General features: G+C 41.0%; 1 protein-coding gene across 6 annotated transcripts in view; it reads right to left on the reverse strand.

The window, feature by feature from the left end:
- Positions 1-19,926, reverse strand: part of rc3h2 (ring finger and CCCH-type domains 2) — a 102,838-nt gene extending 82,912 nt beyond the window's left edge. For 4 of the 6 annotated variants that reach the window (XR_013499348.1, XM_078226564.1, XM_078226566.1 and 1 more), the window contains exon 1: positions 19,787-19,926. The gene's annotated coding sequence lies outside the window, so the exon portion shown is untranslated. Of the gene's footprint in view, positions 1-5,301; positions 5,353-19,786 lie in introns of all 6 variants that reach the window. The other 2 variants (XM_078226563.1, XM_078226565.1) reach the window with 2 other exon arrangements.
- Positions 19,927-19,978: the final 52 nt, after the last annotated feature.

Here is a 19,978-nt window from a genome sequence, read left to right on the forward strand (position 1 = left end):
GCCTCTAAAATCTTCTCTCAATCTCCTTGGCACAACCCTAAATTCTCTAACCCAATTATGGAACAATAATGGTAAACCGCTCTGCACCATCCCATTGTCCTCACATTCTTACTAACGTGTGGTGACCAGATCTGGACATGAATATCAACTGGGAAAAGTTTATTGTTTTTGCACATCTTTGCAGATCGCTCCTTGATCTCTCATTATTTGGAGGCCTTTGGAATACCCGCTTCTCAACTTAAACCAAATGGATGTCCTTGCCCCCGAGGATATCCTCTATTTCCAACACTAATGGCTTCCCTAGTCGGTGGTGCTGCCCATCTCCCTTTTTTTTTCTTTCCTATCTTTTCTGAAAGCTTTGTAAATTGCAATATTAAATGTCCAGTCCTCTCTTTTTTTGAAGTTACGTTTCTTTTATCGCTACATCAATCCTGCACTGCCATTTGTGCCTTTAACTCACCAACCATATTCACTTTACGACGATCCAACACTCTGGCACCATTTAAAATAAAACTAAGAATTTCTACATCTGACCTATGGTTTGGGAATCGAGAGTACAAGAATTGTACACGCAAGTACTACACAGGTTTAGTATACTCCTGTACTAATGTCACTTCCATTGAAAGAGTATGCAAATTGCTGCAAACATTACTGCAGTGTTATATTCTTTCTAGGAATTAAATGCAAAATACAAAGAGGTCATTTGTATTTCACATGCTGATCATTCAGTGTACAGGAACATAAGGATTAGGGCAAAAGTAGGCAGTTCAGCCTACTTTTACACAAATGTAAAATTTTAAGAACGAAGAAACCCGTCCTTTTACAGAGCAAACAATAACCCTGGTTATTAGTTGTATGGGTAGCACAAATACATGCAGTGGCTGTTTGGCTTTGGCAAAGCACCAACAAAATACCATCACAATATCCTAACCAACAGCATACTGTGTTGTAAAGACTTCATTTTCCATCCCTTTGATGACACCCAGATACAAATATGTTCATGATTAAAAATGTTACCAAAGTTAGTAGTAAAAGCAGATGGTATATACTAATTGGGTGGCATTTGTCATTGTTTGTCCAGCTTCACTGCAGCAAATAAATCACCAGGGATAAGTTCTAAAAACATTTGTTGGGGATGGGTCCAAGAGAAGGGAAAATATCTCCTGTGCTTATTGATCTAATTTGAGATTTGCAACTTACATATCAAAGACTTCCATAAAGGTCAAGAGCATGCAAGTTAGGATGAAGGAGAAAAGAATGTCAACAATCCTCGCATGGCAACAGCAATTACAAAACATCAAGTATTTGCAATACTAACATAGAGATATGAAATCTAACAGGGATATTAAGAAAACAGAAATTCCAACATACCAAACACAAAAATGCTGGACCGACTGTTTGGATCTAAACTTTAAAACAAAAAAAGGAGCTGAACTACACCAAATATCACTAATTCAATGTTCCCGGGCCAATGACGATATTTTCAAAACACCAGTTCATACCTGCAATTTCACAAATGCTTCCAAGAGGGATTTGAAATTCTATTATTGTTTAATTCATATTAACTTTAGGATTAATAGATTTGAGACCAGGAATAGATCAGCCATGATCTGATTGAATGGCAGAGAAGGCTCGAAGGGCTGAACTGCCTACTTTTGCCCTAATTCCTATGTTCCTGTACACTGAATGATCAGCATGTGAAATTGATTTCCAGAATATAGAGGAAGTTGGGAAGAGTGAATATAGATTTTCCTTCCTGTATGGATAAGTTAGAATCAACCAAATACTCTTCAATTTGATCTACTTTATCTTATTAAAGTCCATGTGGCTTAAAGTTTGGACTCCATAATCTATTTTATGCTTGAACTAATTGTACAGCACTTGCACTTTACTGATGATAGTAAATAATTATTGCACATACAAATATTATTAAGAGGGTTGCACAGCGTGTTTAGGCACACCAAGCACTGTTAAAGGGCATTTTCAAGAATAAGAGCAGTCCATTTTTAGAGCCAACTTATCCAAGCACAAATTCAAACAAAGTGACAATTTTAATATAATTCTATTCAGTGCAAGACAGGCAAAGTGAAAATACTGTATGCTATGCCAAATAGCAAAGCCAATGATCCAGAAATGGATCTAATTATTTTAAAGATATTTGGTTTTTGAATTCCAGTTTGTGTAAAGTGACTAATCTCAATCAGTGTGACAACGGAATAAACTAAAATTGGCCCTAGTATCCTTTGGTCAGGAAAGGGAAACTCCTAAGGCTGATGACTAGCCAACAACTCCTGGAAATACACATGTATAGACATCAGGCAATGACAGAATCAAGGTTAAATGTTATTTGCTCCATGACACACCCTGGCCCATTACTATGTATCATCAGTGTTCACAGCAACATAGCATCACTTTAGCAGCACAGAGGTAAAAATTAGCAAGAACAAAACAAAAAAGACAATTGATTCTTAGAAATATACTTTTTTGTTAAAATCCTTTCAGAACGTGGGCATTGCAGGCTAGAAACATAGAAACAGAAAAACTACAGCACAAAAACAGGCCCTTCGGCCCCACAAGTTGTGCCGAACATATCCCTACATTTTAGGCCTACCTATAACCCTCCATCCTATTAAGTTCCATGTACTTATCCAGGAGTCTCTTAAAAGACCCTATTGAGTTTGCCTCCACCACCACTGACGACAGCCAATTTCACTCGCCCACCACCCTCTGTGAAAAACTTCCCCCTAACATTTCCCCTGTATCTACCCCCCAGCACCTTAAACCCGTGTCCTCTCGTAGCAGCCATTTCCACCCTGGGAAAAAGCCTCTGAGAGTCCACCCGATCTATGCCTCTCAACATCTTATACACCTCTATTAGGTCTCCTCTCATCCTACGTCTCTCCAAGGAGAAAAGACCGAGCTCCCTCAGCCTATCCTCATAAGGCATGCCACTCAATCCAGGCAACATCCTTGTAAGTCTCCTCTGCACCCTTTCAATCTTTTCCACATCCTTCCTGTAATGAGGCGACCAGAACTGAGCACAGTACTCCAAGTGGGGTCCGACGAGGGTCTTATATAGCTGCATCATTATCCCCGGACTCCTAAACACAATCCCTCGATTGATAAAGGCCAGCACACCATACGCCTTCTTAACCACCTCCTCCACCTGCGGGGCCGATTTCAGAGTCCTATGGACCCGGACCCCAAAGTCCTTCTGATCCTCTACAGTACTAAGAGTCTTTCCCTTTATATTGTACTCCTTCATTCCATTTGACCTGCCAAAATGGACCACTACGCATTTATCTGGGTTGAAGTCCATCTGCCACTTCTCCGCCCAGTCTTGCATCCGATCTATGTCCCTCTGTAACTTCTGACATCCCTCCAGACTATCCACAACCCCACCAACCTTCGTGTCGTCGGCAAACTTACCAACGCATCCCTCCACTTCCTCATCCAGGTCATTTATGAAAATGACAAACAGCAAGGGTCCCAGAACAGATCCCTGGGGCACACCACTGGTGACTGACCTCCATTTAGAAAAAGACCCATCTATACCCACTCTCTGCCTCCTTTGGGCAAGCCAGTTCTGGATCCACAGGGCAGCAGCCCCTTGGATCCCATGCCCTCTCACTTTTTCTAGGAGCCTTCCATGGGGGACCTTATCGAACGCCAAGCCTGCATAGATTGCCCATCCCCAACTGTCCTCGGGAAGGTGGTGGCAAGTTACCTTTTTGAACCACTACAGTATTCCCAGTGCTGTTAGAAAGGGAGAAAGGGAGTCCCAGGATTTTGGCCCAGCAGTGAAGTAACATTGATGTAGTTCCAAGTCAGAATGGTGCGAGACTTGCAGGTAGTGGTGATCCCATGCATCTGTTGCCCTTGTCCTGCTAAAATGGTAGAAGTCAGGGGTTTGAAAGGTGCTGTTGAAGGAGAACTGCAACAACTCACCAAGGCATCTTGTAGATGGTACACACAGCTGCCATTGCGCTTCTATGATGGAAGGAGTGAATGTTTTAAGGTGCAATCATACAGGCTGCTTTGATCTGGATGGTATTGAGCTTCTGGACTGTTGTTGGAGCTGTGCTTATCCAGGCAAGGAGATTATTCCATCAGACATATGCATTATAGATGGTGGACAGGCTTTGAGTCATGAGGCAAGTTACTTGCTGCAGAATTCCCAGCCTCTGGCTTGTTCTTGTAGGTGTCGATATTGTTCTTGTAGGCACAGTATTTATATGGTTGGTCCCGTTCAATTTCTGGTCAGTGGTTAAACATCATGCACACCCCCCACCCCTCCGGTGTAGTCAGAAAATCATATGCTTCTCTTCCTATTACACCATTACCTTTGGTGCCCCCCAGGATCTATCCTTTGTCAGCTTATTTCTAGTTTATATGTTGCTTCTTGGCAACATCATCTGAAAAAAGTCTTGACATATTTGTTGATGACAACCAGCTCTTGACTCTTCCACTGCCCCCAAATTCAAGCTGCTTATCCAAAATTCAATATTGGATGAGCAGACTTGCTCCCACTAAATAAAGATCACATTTTGTTCCAAGCCACTGATTTCATAACTCAATCCTGCAATCGCCCGAGATTGAACCAAACTGTTTGCAATGTTGGTGTCAAATTTGACCTTGAGATGAGTCTCAGGCCATATATCCATGTCAACAATAGGATTATTTCCAACTCCATAACTTCAGCAGACCCTGTACCTACTTCAACTCACCTGTTGCTGAAATCCTCAACTATGTTTGTCACCATTAGCCACAACTTTTTCAATGTACTGATGACTGGCCTCTCACATTCTACCCTCTCACATTCTACCCTCCCATTCTTATCACCCCTATGCTCATTGCATAACCAGGAATCAGTACAGGTCAATGTCTTGATTTTAAAGTCATCATCCTTGTTGTCAAACCCAACCATAGCCTCGTCCAACCCCAACTTTGTAATCTCCTCCAACCCCAAAACCATCAGCAGTATCTGTGTTTAATCTAATTCTGGCCTCTTGAGCAGTTCTAATTTTCATTGCTCCATCATTAGCAGCCATGTCTCTAGCTGCCAATGCCCAAAATTTCCTAAACTTCTCTAGGTCATCTATCCTAATCTCCCCTTAGAAAATAAAATTTGGCATAAAGCTACATATGTTCCCACTGAAGCACTTAGGGATGTTAAGGGACGGGAATCTCTTAATGCTTTGCCTTATACGTTACATATTATTTTATACACTTATTTCAGCAGCCATATTATTTTATACACTTATTTCAGCAGCCACTTTATAACTCCCACAATGTACTTACTCCCAGCTTTCCAAACTCCAGTCTGACACAGATCCAGATTTTGCACCTTCCCTGCATCAATAAGGCCACATATCAATATTAATGAAAAAACACACAACCAAAACATCAGCCCACTATAAAGCAGCAGCAATACAATAAGAGCAACAGCCCTAGGCCCTAACTTCCCACTCCCTGCCAATCCAGCTGCTTCACAAAATACAGCAGGGCCCTCACCACACAGAAATGGATACAAGATTTTTTTTTGGTTTGAGTTTGGTTATGTATGTAGCAGCAAAGAAAAGAGATCAAAAAAGTGAACAAAAATGATAGGAAATGGGAAAGAAATTAGAATATAATGAAATACCACAAATAGAACAAAATTCCTCGATAAATATCTAAAAGGCTGATATTAGGCAATCAAGACAGACTTGGTAAAGAAAAAACAGAAAAATAACCAGAAAAGGTAATTTGCTTCTTTTAATAATTGAATACCTTCATTTGAAGGTTTTCAAAGGTACAAAGTATAACTTGTTATGTTGGAACCTTCATTTCTATTCCACTTTATAAATGTACTGATGATCCTCATTATCAATACTTGCAAGCTGGTTGTCCTTCATTGAATGAAGGGTTGAAACTGGAAAAAGGCTCATGATATAAATCCTTCCACAATTACAACAGAAGCAATTATGTAACATTCAGTTCACTATTGTAGGGTTCCACATTTAAGATTTACATAATTAAATAGCTTTAATGCCTAAAAAGGCATTCCCTTTTTCCAATAGGTTTCAAGTCTCAAACCACTGTTTAAATTGAATGAATATACCTGCTACCTTAAACAAAATGGCCCAACCATTCCAATATGCCCAGATAGTAATCACTGTGGTAACAAATGCTTACAAAATATCCATGCTCCTTCACTTTGAAAAAGACATATTTTACTCCTACCAAGCATGGAGCAGCCTTTTAGAACTTCATAGTGCCACAACTGTGAAGTCCACAGATTGTGTTGGATAGTGAGTGATTCATCAAGCAACGTAGGAGCAGAAAAAGTTAGGAGGGGGAAAATAGATAAATGCTATTCCAGCTGAATGTAATATAGCTTTACTTTTGTTTACAAATACTGAAATTTGTGACCTCAATGCTTGATGCAATTATTGTGTAAAGCACATCTACTCTCTGCCAAAACTCAAATTCCTGTAGTTGCCAGGAATAAAGAATCAAAATCTTTAGACATTATGAACGGCAAAAGTTGTATTTATACCATCGCTAAAACCACCTATTTTCACTTCCATAGCATCACTTGACCTCACCCTGTCTCAGCTCATCTGTAGCCGAAGCCCTCATTCATGTTTTCACCACTAGACTGGACTATTACAATGTTCTCCCAGCTTTGCTCCCACATTCTACCTTTTGTAAACTTGGGGTCATCCAAAACTCTGGTAGCCATGTTTTAACTCACACCATGTCTTGTTCTCCTATCACCCCTGTGCTCATTTGACCTACATTCGGTCCCAGTCAGGCAACATCTTGATTTTATAATTCTCATCTTTATTTTCAAATTCCTTCATGGCCTTGCCTACCTATAATCTCCTCCAACTGCACAACCCTTTCAGATATTGGAGTTTCTCTAATTTGAACCTATTGTGCATGCCCAATTTTAGATCGCTGCACCATTGGAGGTCACGTTGCCTAGGTCCCAAACTCTGGAATATCTTCTGTCCCCTATCTTTTCTCCAATAAGCCACTCCTTAAAACCACCTTTTTAATTGAGCCTTTGGTCATCTGATCCAAAATCTCCTGATTGGATCTCCTTGGAGTTAATATTTTATAATGCTTCTGTGAAGTACTTTGGAATGCTACATTTATAAAGTGCCCTAAACATAAAATTTGTCAACCATTCTAATCATATTCCATTTTGATTTTTGCTTCTAGATGTATAGGAGAGATCAGTTATGATTATCCAACCAGGTTTTTGAAAAGTTAAAAATCGCTGGTTTCCCATAGGGCTTCTCCTAGCTCGTACACCCTGCTCAGGTCACTTAGGCAGTCATTTAAACATATACACAAGGCCTTCTTTTTCTCCCCTCTTGCCATCCATTTAGCAGAGACATCTAAAATGCACCCAATATCTTCTATAAGAGCAAGTTTTAAATTTAGAACCGAGATCAGTATTTGCAAATCCTACATCCACATTTGTGTCCTCGATATACAGTGCAGCAGCAGAATTTAAAAAAAAATCCTCCTTGATGTTTTCCTCAACTGAAGGATGCTAGTAGCTCTAGTGCCTTAAATATAACAATGCTATTCAAGAAAGAGAGAAAACTGGGAACTACAGTTAACCAGTTGCTGGGAAAATGCTGGTATCCATTATTAAGGAAATAGTAACAGGGCACTTGGAGAAAAATATGATTAAGCAGAGTCAACATGGTTTTATGAAAGGGAAACTGTTTGATAACTTATTAGAATTTAAAGTTGATAAAGTAGACCAGCTAATATATTTGAATTCCCATAAGGTGCCACATGAAATGTTGTTGCACAAGATATGGACTCATGGAATGGGGTTTAACATATTAGCAGGAATAGTGGATTGGTTAAAGGACAGAAAATAGAGAGTAGGAATAAAAAGATCATTTTCAGGTTGGTAGGCTGTTCATACTAGGTTGAGATGATAGATTTTAGGCCCAGGAATTAAGGAATATAGAGGTCAGGTGATAAGAGTGGAATTAAGGTCAAGATTGGCCATGATCTTACCAAATGATGGAACAGGCTAAAGGGGCTGTACGGCCTATTCCTGCTTCTTATATTCTTACTTTTAAGAACTATTCCTTATTCGAGATTTGTGAACTGAGAATTTTGCTGAGATATTCAACAAATTGGGCACTGGAACCCAGCCTTGCCCATACTCTACCCAAACATTTGAAGTAGAGTTCACAAGATAGCAACCAGAAGCAGGAACCCTGAACCATTTTCCTCTGTAGCATTTGCTCAGGAAGCTGAAACCAAGTCACAGCAGCCCGCTGCATCCTAATTGAAATCATCCAATGTCAACACAGAGTACCCAAACTGAAAATCATCCAAGAACCACCAATTTAACCACCCATATTCTTAAAGGAAGAATTACACATCAGCAATAAAATCCATGTTCTTAAGCTAAAATAATGCAATATTCAAAATTTAAAGATACAAATAAATTAGGACAGCATGGTGGCACAATGGTTAGCACTGCTGCCTCACAGCGCCAGGTTCAATTCCCAGCCTGGGTCACTGTCTGTGTGGAAACTGCACGTTTTCCCTGTGTCTGCATGGGTTTCCTCCAGGTACTCTGTTTTCCTCCCACATCTGAAAGACGTGCTGGTTAGATGCATTGACCATGTTAAATTCTCCCTCAGTGTACCTGAACAGGTGCCGGAATATGGCGACTATGGGATTTTCAAAGTAACTTCATTGCAGTGTTAATGTAATCCTATTTGTGACGCTAATAAATAAACCAGAATGCCAGCTTGGATCAATTCATAGCACTCACCTCGGATGCAGGAAATTGTGGCCTATAGACAGGATTCTCTGGCCATTCACATCAGCAGCATTCTCCCGTTCCACTGCAGTAAACGGTGATTTGGTTGAGTGCAAAATTCTCCACCCTGTGACAGCAGCAGTGGGGTGTGCCAGAGAAATACAGCCCATGTCTCAGTAAACTGACACTTCAGTGCAATATTAGGAAACTGCTAATCTGCCTTTTGAGTAGATTCAAAGATTCCACTACCCCCATGTGAAAAAATACTCTATGGCCTCGCTTCTCTCAAGCTTTTTAATCTCCTTCTGCCTCACAACCTCCAAGATATCTGCTCTCATACAATTCTGGCCAAGTAACCCTGATTTTAATTGCTCCAGAATTGGTGGTTGTGTTGTCAGCTGCCAAGGCCCCAAGCTCTGGAATTCCAACCTGAAGACTACCTGGCTCTCCCTCTAGACAGGACCTAAAAACCTACCTCTTTGACCAAACCTTTGACCTGTTGCCCTCATATCATCTTATGTGGTTCCATGTCTAATTTTGCTTTACATAGAAACTAGAAGCTGGAGTAGGCCATTTGGCCCTTTGAGCCAGCTCCGCCATTCATTTTGATAATGGTTGATCGAATTCAATATCCTGACCCCCCCCCCCCCCCCCCCCCCCCCCACCCCCACCCATATCCCATGATCGCTTTAGTCCCTAGAGCCATATCTAATTTCTTCTTGAAATCAGACAACATTTTGACCTCAACTACTTTCTGTGGTAGTGACTTCCTCATATTCACCACCCTCTGGGTGAAGAAATTTCTCCTCACCTCAGTTCTAAAAGGTTTACCCCTTATCCTCAAACCATGACCACTAGTTCTGGACTCCCCCATCACTTTCTGAATCTACCCTGTCAGAATTTTATAAGTTTCTATGAGATCCCCCCTCACTCTTCTAAACTCCAATGAATATAATCCTAACCGACTTAGTCTCTCCTCATTTGACAGACCTGCCATCCCAGGAATCAGCCTGGTAAACCTTTGCTTTACTCCCTCTATAGCAAGGACATCCTTCCTCAGAGAAGATCACCAAAACTACACATAATACTCCAGGTGTGGCCTCACCAATGCCCTACATAATTGCAGTAAAACATCTCTATTCCTGTACTCAAATCCTCTCATTATGAAGGCTAACATACCATTTGCCTTTTTTACTGCCTGCTGTACCTGCATGCTTACTTTCAGCGACTGATGCACGAGGACACCAAGGTCTCACTGAGTATCCACCTCTCTGTTTACATTCATTCAAGTAATAAATAATGTCTTCCTATTATTGCTACCAAAATGGATAACCTCACATTTATCCACATTATTCTGCATCTGCCATACATATGCCCACAAACTCAACCTGTCCAAATCATCCTGAAGCATCTCTGCATCCTCCTCACAGCTCACCCTCCCACCCAACTTTGTATCATCTGCAAATTTGAAGAGAATACATTCAGTTCCCTCTTCCAAATCATTAATATATAGCGTTAACAATTGGGGCCCCTAGCACAGATCCCTGCAGAACCCCACTAGTCATTGAATGTCAATCAGAAAATGACCCATTTATGCCAACTCTTTGCTTCCTATCTGCTAACCAGCTTTCTATTCATCTCAAGACATTACCTGCAATCCCATGTGCTTTAACTTTACATAATCTGTTTTGTGAGATCTTATCAAAAGCCTTCTGAAAGTCTAAATAAACCACATCCACTGGTTCGCCACGGTCAACTCGACTAGTTACATCCTCAAAGAATTCCAATGGATTTGTCAAGCAGGATTTCCCCTTTGTACTGACTTTGTCTGATTATACCACTGCCTTCCACACACACCATTGAAATGCCTTGCAATGTTATTACATTAAAATACAAAGACATATAAACGTTTTAAAATCAACAATTTCCAGTGTCCTAGTCAGCATTCTTCCTCAGCCATCACCTGAAGAGTAACCAATCGCTCATTTTTAGTCTTGCTTTAAGTGGCTTTTATGCATAAAATGTCTTTTTTGTTACTGCACTTCAAAGTCATGCAGTGTATGGAAAGAACTTTGGATATTTCTGAATGGTCACTATGAGGCACTATACAAAGACATGTCTTTTCTTAAGCCGAAATTACTTAAGTTTGAAAGGAGTAGAGGAACAAGGAAAAGGGCTTAAATGTAGTTACATATTAAACTTAAAGTAAATACCATCCCTCTCCCATCTGGAATTGTCATCTGACACATTTATCACCTGATTTACAGAAGTTCTGAAAAATATAATGTCCCCCGAGTTAATCAGTCAACAAACTGAATCCCAACATCAGCAATCACCATTTAGATATTACCTTTGAATGCTGCAAATGTAATATTTCACTTCTAGTACTATTCTTTACAGTGTAAAACCATAATTGATTACAAAAATATTTTATATGCCTAAAGACTGTATATTCTTAAACTTTTTCATTGAATGAATTCAGTTGATCCAGCCTGTTCTTGTACAAATGCCTACAAAGTCTGAAGACCAATAACAGGGTAGCAACATGTCCCAGCCACGCAAGATATTAGGACAGACATCAAAGGATCTTAAAGAAGGAAAAAGACAGAGGGAATTTGAAAGCAAAGGGCCTTGGAGGCCGAAATCACAGCCACCAAAGGTTGGACAATTAAACTCGGCGATGGCCTAATGGTATCACCAGACTATTAATCCAGAAACTTAGCTAATGTTCTGGGGAATCTGGGTTCAAATCCGGCCATGGCAGATGGTGAAATCGGAATTCAATTTTTAAAAAAAATCTGGAATTAAGAATTTACTGATGACCATGAAACCATTGTCAGAAAAACCCATCTGGTTCTCTAATGTGCTTTAGGAAAGGAAATCTGCCATCCTTACCTGATCTGGCCTACATGTGACTCCAGAGTCACAACAATGTGATTGACTCCTATTTGCCCTCCAAGGGCAACTAAGGATGGGCAATAAATGCTGGCCAGCCAGCAACGCCCATGTCCCACCAAAAAAAGAGAGACTAGCAGTGGAAGAATGCATATATCTCAAGTCAGTTGTAGGGTTGAAGGAGGTTAGACAGAGAGACAAGGTAAGACATGAAGGGATTTGAAAACGGATGAAAATTTTAAAATCAAGATTTTACTTAACTGAAGACCAGTGTAGGTCAGCAAGCTCAAAGACCGACATGTCACATCACAAAGCATTATAATTCTTTAGCATTCCTACTTAGTTTTTTCTTTAAAACTCTGATGTGGACAGGTACTCTGTTGCAAGTTATTTGCCACACCCCATTGCCCTCAAAAACATGCTAGTTATTGATGCCATGGATGACATTCAGGAAATCTCCACCTGCACTCTTAACATTTGCAGTCGGTGCCATATCTGGTCATTCCCATCCTTAATTAAAGGAATAGGAGGCCAATTTTGGGAGCGTAGACACAAATTGCAGTGACCCTGAGAAAACAAATATTGTATTTTCCTAGATAAATTGTTCAATACTGTATCATACAGTAAAGTGGTTTACACCTGGTGTGCCATGAGAATAATGCAAGTGTGTCGTGATGGCCAATATGCATACACCCTTGTATCAAGCCACCTGACATGCCCCAACCTCCACTGCAGGACCCCTTCAACCAGGGACGCAGTCACGCCGATTATTTCACCCCATTCAGGGAGATTTCACAGAGACTTCTCTCCATTTTTTTCTCTTTAAATGAGTATCTGAAAGTCAAAAGGGAGTCACTGGTTGCAGTTTGTGTTGTGAGGCTGCGGGGTTTTGTTCAGGTGGTAGTTTTGGCCCTACCCTGGGGGTGAGTTCCTGGCAGCCAGCGTGGGGGTTGACAGGACTAGCCAAGGTTGTTGCGATTGGGCAGCCAAGTCCTCCTTGGAGAAAATACTCAGTGAAAAGCTGCAGCTGCTCCTTTGCTTCCTCAGAGAACAAAGAAAATTACAGCACAGGAACAGGCCCTTTGGCCCTCCAGGCCTGTACCGACCATGCTGCCTGACTTAACTAAAAACTCCCTACGCTTCCGGAAAGAACAAAACAGAGTTTTCACCTGTTATTTTTACTACAGGATTTTACAGGAAATGATGTAAGTACTCAGAGCCCAAGACAGAGAGGACTTTCCTGAATGAAATGGCAGTGCAGTCTGTTCCTGGATTGTCAGCATTGAGGGGGATTGATGAGGTGGATTTGCAGCAGTAACAGAACTGACCAACCCCTGGAGCTGGCTTTACCCCACCCCCCCCCCTCCTCAGATCACCAGAAAAGACGACGACTTGTTTCAATTAAAACTATATAATCAAATGAAACAATAGACACGTGATTATATGATAGTGCATACTATTGACTTATGACAGCTTTAGTTACTCTAATTCTAGAGTTACTGAGAAGTGGGCCCTTTATAACCATGCACTGAAAACCAGTTTAAACATACAAGATCGTTTCATACTCTCTGCTTCTTCTCCATTAACCTCTATTCATGCTAAGATGTTCCCCCTACCCACAACTCCATACAACTGTGTGTGGCACCCTATTTGAATGCCTTTTGGAAATTGGAATTGGGTGGCACAGTGGCTAGCGCTGCTGCCTCACAGGGACCCGGGTTCAATTCCTGGCTGTGTGGAATTTGCACATTTTCCCTGTGTCTGTGTGGGTTTTCTCACACAGTCCAAAGATGTGCGGGTTAGGTGGAATGGCCAAACTAAATTGACCCTAGTGTCAGGGGGATTAGCAGGGTAAATATGAGAGGTTTCGGGAATAGGGCCTGGGTGGGATTGTAGTCAGTACAGACTCGACGGGCCGAATGGTCTCTTTCTGTACTTTAGGGATTCTATGGAAACTCCATTAATACTATTACTACATCTGTGGTTCCTCCTCAGCTACCCTACCAGTTACATCCTCAAAGAAAATTCAAATAAATTTGTCAAACTTAATCTCCCTTTCCTAAAATCATGCCTGATCATATCCCAAAGACTGATGTCAAGCTAACTGGCTTGTATTTCTGTTTTCTCTCTCCCTTCTTTCTTGATTAATGGTATTACATTTTGTACATTGCATTTACTATGGTTACAGTCTTACTAGAGAGGTTTGCAATGTTTATAAGCAATCGATTCAGCTGAAAAAAAGTGGGTGTACTGTGGAATTGTTTGTCTCACTGAAGTGTGTCATGTTACTGAAAAGATTGGGAACTACTGCAGTACACATCATTGAGTAATCAAAATAGCTAACTATGTACAACTAAATTTTAAAAAGTAAAAATTGGGAATAAGTTGGAGGAGTAGCACTTCAGGATGAATGCTAAAGTTTCTAGAAGCAAGTTGTATTTTTGAAGTCTTCTTGTTTACATTCCCTAATTTATAAATAAAATGGAAAATAAATCCCTTGTTTAATGTCTTATTTATCTCTTTACATGCCCTTTCTTTATCTGCCTTAACTATTTATAATCTCTATCTCACCCTCAGCAGGAAAAGGTTCCTCAAGTGGGAGGGGATTAGGTAAAAACAACAAACATAAACACTGCAAAGTTATAAATATTGTAACAAAGAGCAAGAGCAGCTTTACAAGTGCTGTGAATAGGTTTCCAGCCTCCAGATAAGGGCCAAAAGGAATAAAAAAGGTGATAATTTTCCCTGAACCAAAGCAACAAGATTAATTTTAAACCAATCAAATCAACAATTTCCTCTTCTTTATACACATATCTGAACAGCTCATCAGTATTTCTCTACTTAAGTTACGACAGTCTTATTATTGTATGGCTATCCCTTGCTAGCAAGGATGATTGTCTTCCACAAATCCAAAGGTGACTAATCAGGCAGATTTGGGATCAGATATTTAATGGCATGTAGGATGTCTGGTCATGTGCCATCAGTTCAGGTTCTAGTGTTCTTTCCTCCACTCTCTCTTTTCCTCTATATTTTGTCATTGGTGGCTATCAAAATATTGGGATCCTTCCCACAGACACTGCTGCTATTCTGTTTGATCCAAGATGATGGTCTCCCAGTTGATATCAATATTGCATTTCTTCATGTTGGCTTTCAGCACATCCTTGAACCACTTCTCAGACAGAGGTCCTCTTCTAGCACATCTGCCCTGCCTAGGCTGGGAGAAGATGACCTGCTTTGGGAACCTGGTATCAACTTCCAAGCTACATGACCAACCCAACGAAGCTAATGGCAGATTATCATAGCCTTGAAGCTTGTGGTGCCTGTTTAAGCAAGGACACTGATGTTGGTGCGTCTATCCTCTCACTTCCACTTGACTTAGGCGCTGGAAAGATAACCCATGATATTCAAGGTCTACTACATTCAAATTTTCTTAACAAATTGGTACCATAAAGTTTACATCAGTATATTAAATATATCATACATCTTAACAACAGGATAGTTTAGCTAAAGAAACAAGAAGCCCCAAGAATAATTTACAAGAAGCAGTGCCATGCAGTGAAAGGAAAGTTAGCATGACCAAAGAGATGAGCTTCTGAGGAGGAGAAATGTAACAAGGTGAAGGGATTCAGGGAGGCAATTAAAGAGAGAGCAAAAACAAAGTTACCAGAGGTTGTGACCCTGGTGGTAGAATGAAAAGGGAGAGTTGCAGAGGGCCAAATTTAGAAGGTTATGAAATACAAGCGAAGACATAGGTTGACTGAAGCTTTAGGGATAAGATGCAGTGGGACTGCAGATGATTAGTAAATGATAGAGAGTTTTTTTATTTACAGCATTGAGAAAAATGAAAGGTGGTAATGGGCAACTTCATTCTGACTTCATGCAGGACACCAAGCTGAGTTTGAGTTGTGAAACAATTAGGTGCACCAGTGAGAAGGGAAATTGAGAAGTCAACTCTGGAGATAACAGATGTTGATAAGGGCTTTAGCTGTCAGAGGTTGAGAAGAGCTGAAATAGCAGTAAAGGCAGAGACGGTGTTACAAAGATAGAAGTGAAGAATCACGATGAATAAAACAAAGCTTTATAATTCAGTTCAGTTCGACATCTTGTAAAGGAATAGGAAGTAAACAAATCTCTCATGGTGTTGGTAATCCATGAAGTGGAGATGCCGGCGTTGGACTGGGGTAAACACAGTAAGAAGTTTAACAACACCAGGTTAAAGTCCAACAGGTTTATTTGGGAGCAAAAGCCACACAAGCTTTCGGAGCTGCAAGCCCCTTCTTCACCTGAAGAAGGGGCTTGCAGCTCCGAAAGCTTGTGTGGCTTTTGCTACCAAATAAACCTGTTGGACTTTAACCTGGTGTTGTTAAACTTCTTACTGTTGGTAATCCAGCCATAGAATAGAAAGTTTAGAACTGTAGTAATCAATATCACTGCTGCACTGGCCTCAAGAACCCTCTACATCACAACCCATAATAAATACTTTAAAATTGAGCACAGTTTATTATTTAGAACTCTTTGCAGGTTGATTACCGTGCACACTTGCCTATTCAGCAATGCAATTGCTGTATTGAAATCATAACATGACGCCCAAAATGTCAGTGATGCTGTCAGACATGATGGTGCTGCCAATGTTTGAACTACTGTAATAATTTGTTTCTATAAAACTTGTTTCCATTACACAGATCTGTTTTACATTATCTTCTAAATCAGTGTTTAACCTATAAAAAGATCAGCTGGTCAGAAATTCACTGATATCTCAAAGATACAAAACTATGTGCATTCTGCACAAACACTCATGTAGAAGAATGACATCACAATAACAATGATGATGACCGAATCTCGACAGCTGCTGTGTTTTGAAAGAAATTTTAAGAAAGGGGTAGTGTGTGGAGGGTAGGAATGGAAATAAGTTAGTCGATGTACCTGATATTATCCAATAAATACCATAGAATGAATTTCACTTTTATATTGGACTTGTGCATAAATTCTCAGCATAAACAGGATCCTAGTTTTAGTGCACTCCCTAATTCACCAAATGATATTATTCCACTTTATGGAATGTCATTATGCCAACAATGAAACTAACACTTATTTTCTTCCCAAACGTCAACTGAGCTCTTAGGAACAGGTCTTGAAACGTGTAATAACCTAATAAAGACACCTTACTGAAGTGTGAATATCAATAATCAAAACAACTTGAAGCATATGCAGATAACAATAAAGACTAGAAAAGCTAACTTTTAGTTAAGCAGATTATCAGAGATCAACCAATATTGTGATTAGATCGTCACAACATTTAAGTAGTATTTAGATGAGCACTTGAAATGCCATAGCATACAAGGTCATGGGCCAAGTGCTGGGAAAGGGGATTCCCATAGAATCCCTACCGTGCAGAAGCAGGCCATTCGGTCCATCGAGTCTGCATCTACCACAATCCCACCCAGGCCCCTTTTCTGTAACCCCACGTATTTACACTAATCCCCCTGACACTAGGGTCAATTTAGCATGGCCAATCAGCCTAACCTGCACATCTTTGTACTGTGGAGGAAACCGGAGCACCCGGAGGAAACCCACACAGACACGGGGAGAACGTGCAAACTCTGCACCATTAGTGGCCCGAGGCCAGAATTGAACCCGGTCCCTGATGCTGTGAGGCAGCAGCGCTAGCCACTGTGCCATTGGGCTCCCAGATTAGAATAGATAGGTGCTTGATGGCCGGCGTGGACACGATGGGCAGAAGCGCCTCTTCCCGTGCTGTAAAACTCTATGACTCTAGAACAGCAAAGTATTGAATAAGTTACTAGAAATTTTGCTCAAGGCACCATAGAATATCAATTCAAAGTTAGCTCAAGTCCATTGCTTGACATGGGCAAATGCCCCATTTGCAATTCAGTTATTGCTAAAATATGAGACAGATTTCCAATACTTCACAATCCAAACTAAAATGTGTTGGTAACTGTTAACAGGAACAAAGATTTATTAACATTTTTTAATCTATGACATCTAAAATATCAATGTTTTGGATTGCCTCCAGCTACAGTTAGGAACTAATTTTGCTCTACTACATTATTTGTGACGGTTTATCAAAACAAGGTTGCTATATCAACTGAATATAATACATGCATTACAGTAAAACAAATTAATTCACATCATTAAGCTGGGTACGATAGCATAGCTATTATGTTACTGAGCCAGTAATCCAGAGGCATGGACTAAAACCAGAGAATGGGAATTCACATCCCACCAGGGTAGTTTAGGAATTTGACTTCAGTTTTTAAAATTTGAAAATAAGGACTGACCATAAAGAGGTTGGACTGTTGTGAAGACCCAATTGGCTCACTTTATTTAAAAAGGGAAGGAATTCTTCCATTCTTGTCCAGTCTGCCCTCCCAAAACATACAGCCCTGGGAAGTGGCCAACCAGCCACTTGTATCAAACTACTAGAAAAACTCAGCAGCTCAAGAAGGCACCACATCACCACCTTTTCAGGGTAAGAAAAGATGGGCAATAAATATTGGCTATGCAAGCAATACCCACATCCTGAGAACGAACTAAAAAAAAAAAATCAATGCTTCCAAATATAGTATCCATTAACAGGAAGATGAGAAAACTGCCAATTTGCAACTCTCAATACTTAAATAATGTATCAGTGCAAAAATGGGTCCAACAATTTACCAAAGCACAACCATAATCTGAAGAGGGTACAAAAATTAAACACACACACCAATGGAGAGCTCTCACTGGCCATATGCATTTACCATAACGTAAACATCTTTCTGTATCAAGTCATGATGTGTATATTTGCCATGGAAAATATATGGTACATAAAATTATTCAAGTATACTAAACTTAGACTTTCCCAAAGTCGGCCTAACTGGCTTTTCAAGTTTAGAAATCTAAATGTTCCACTACTACCTCCACACTGAGCAGGAATTGGCAACGTGGTGAAAATAGTTACGTCAATGCATCTAAACAAATTCAAATAGACGATAAGCTGCTCTGCAAATTGACTCGAAACTAAAGAGCAGGTTTTTTAGAGTCTCTATGCTTTCTATATTTGAACACGGGAAGGGTGTGACTTTACATGACGGAAGCTTCGAGTCAGGTCATCTTGTGCTTACCACAATAATCAACAGTGTTTATTATTAAATCCATGAATTCACTGGCGTTAAATCAAAAAAACGCCAGCGGTGTAAAACTTGCCATCGAGCCCGATTTAAGAGAATATAGAGAGAAGCAGAAAGGAGACATGTGCAGCCACTGTGCAAAGTACAGCTTGGACACTCCAGATTGCAGGTTTGTGCGCGCTTATTGCGCAACTGTACGCACTCAATGGAAACAAATAGCGACTACAAGAGGACGGTGTTTTAGTGGTAAATCTGAGATAAAACCCACGACGTTATTTTGTTATGGGGGGGGGGGGGGGGGGGAAGAGAAAGGGAGTGTCAAAACGTTCCAGTGTACTGGGGGGAGGGAGGAGCCCTTTAAAGCACCTCGTCCCCTTTGGAACCGAAAGAGAGGGTGACAGGAGTTCCGAGGCCGAGAAGATAGTGTTTAAATTGAACAAGACAGGACGGCCACTCCCGAAGACTCTGGCGTGGGCTTTTCTGCACCAGACTCTTGTCAGAGCAGCACAACACACACCCATGGCCACAGCTCTGACACTTGGGGGAAAACATGGCGATTACACTTGTCATCCTGTCTAAGGGAGGGTGTGAGGGAGAGAGAGAGGGCAGCTCCCGAATGCGGGTCAAACGCAATCTTTTTCGAGCCGAACCAGCCGCACATTTTTATCCGGGGCGCTCCGGTGCGGAGATATTTTAGTGTCAGCGGGTTAAAGCGCAACGGCGAGCGGCCGCAAACCCTCAACCGAACCTGACAACCCAAGAGAGCCTTACGCCCCCACCCCCCCGGAAAAGTGATTGACGTGCGGCCAGACCAATGGCGAGTGGACTTCGCTTTGACTGATGGATAGTTCGCCAATCAGCAGCGCCGAGGGGGGCGGGACCAGTTGCCTAGCAGGTTGGGTTGTCTTTGACAGCTGCTATCTCCCCCCCCCCCCCCCCGGTCAGGGAGGGTGAGGAGAAAAAAAACTCTTACCTTTTCTGTAGGCACTAAGAAGAAGAAGAAGTAACATCCATCTTTCCATCGAAGAAAGAAAAACTTTAATAAGTTAACTTCACAGAAGCAATTAATAAATACATGTAAACAAGCGGCTTGACCGCGGGTCATAAAAGCCGATGGAAGGTCGAGTCGTTGGCGGCACAGCGCTGCTCCGGCTCCGACATTTTG

This window comes from Mustelus asterias, chromosome 13, assembly GCF_964213995.1.
Source record: "Mustelus asterias chromosome 13, sMusAst1.hap1.1, whole genome shotgun sequence".
NCBI classification, from domain to species: domain Eukaryota; kingdom Metazoa; phylum Chordata; class Chondrichthyes; order Carcharhiniformes; family Triakidae; genus Mustelus; species Mustelus asterias.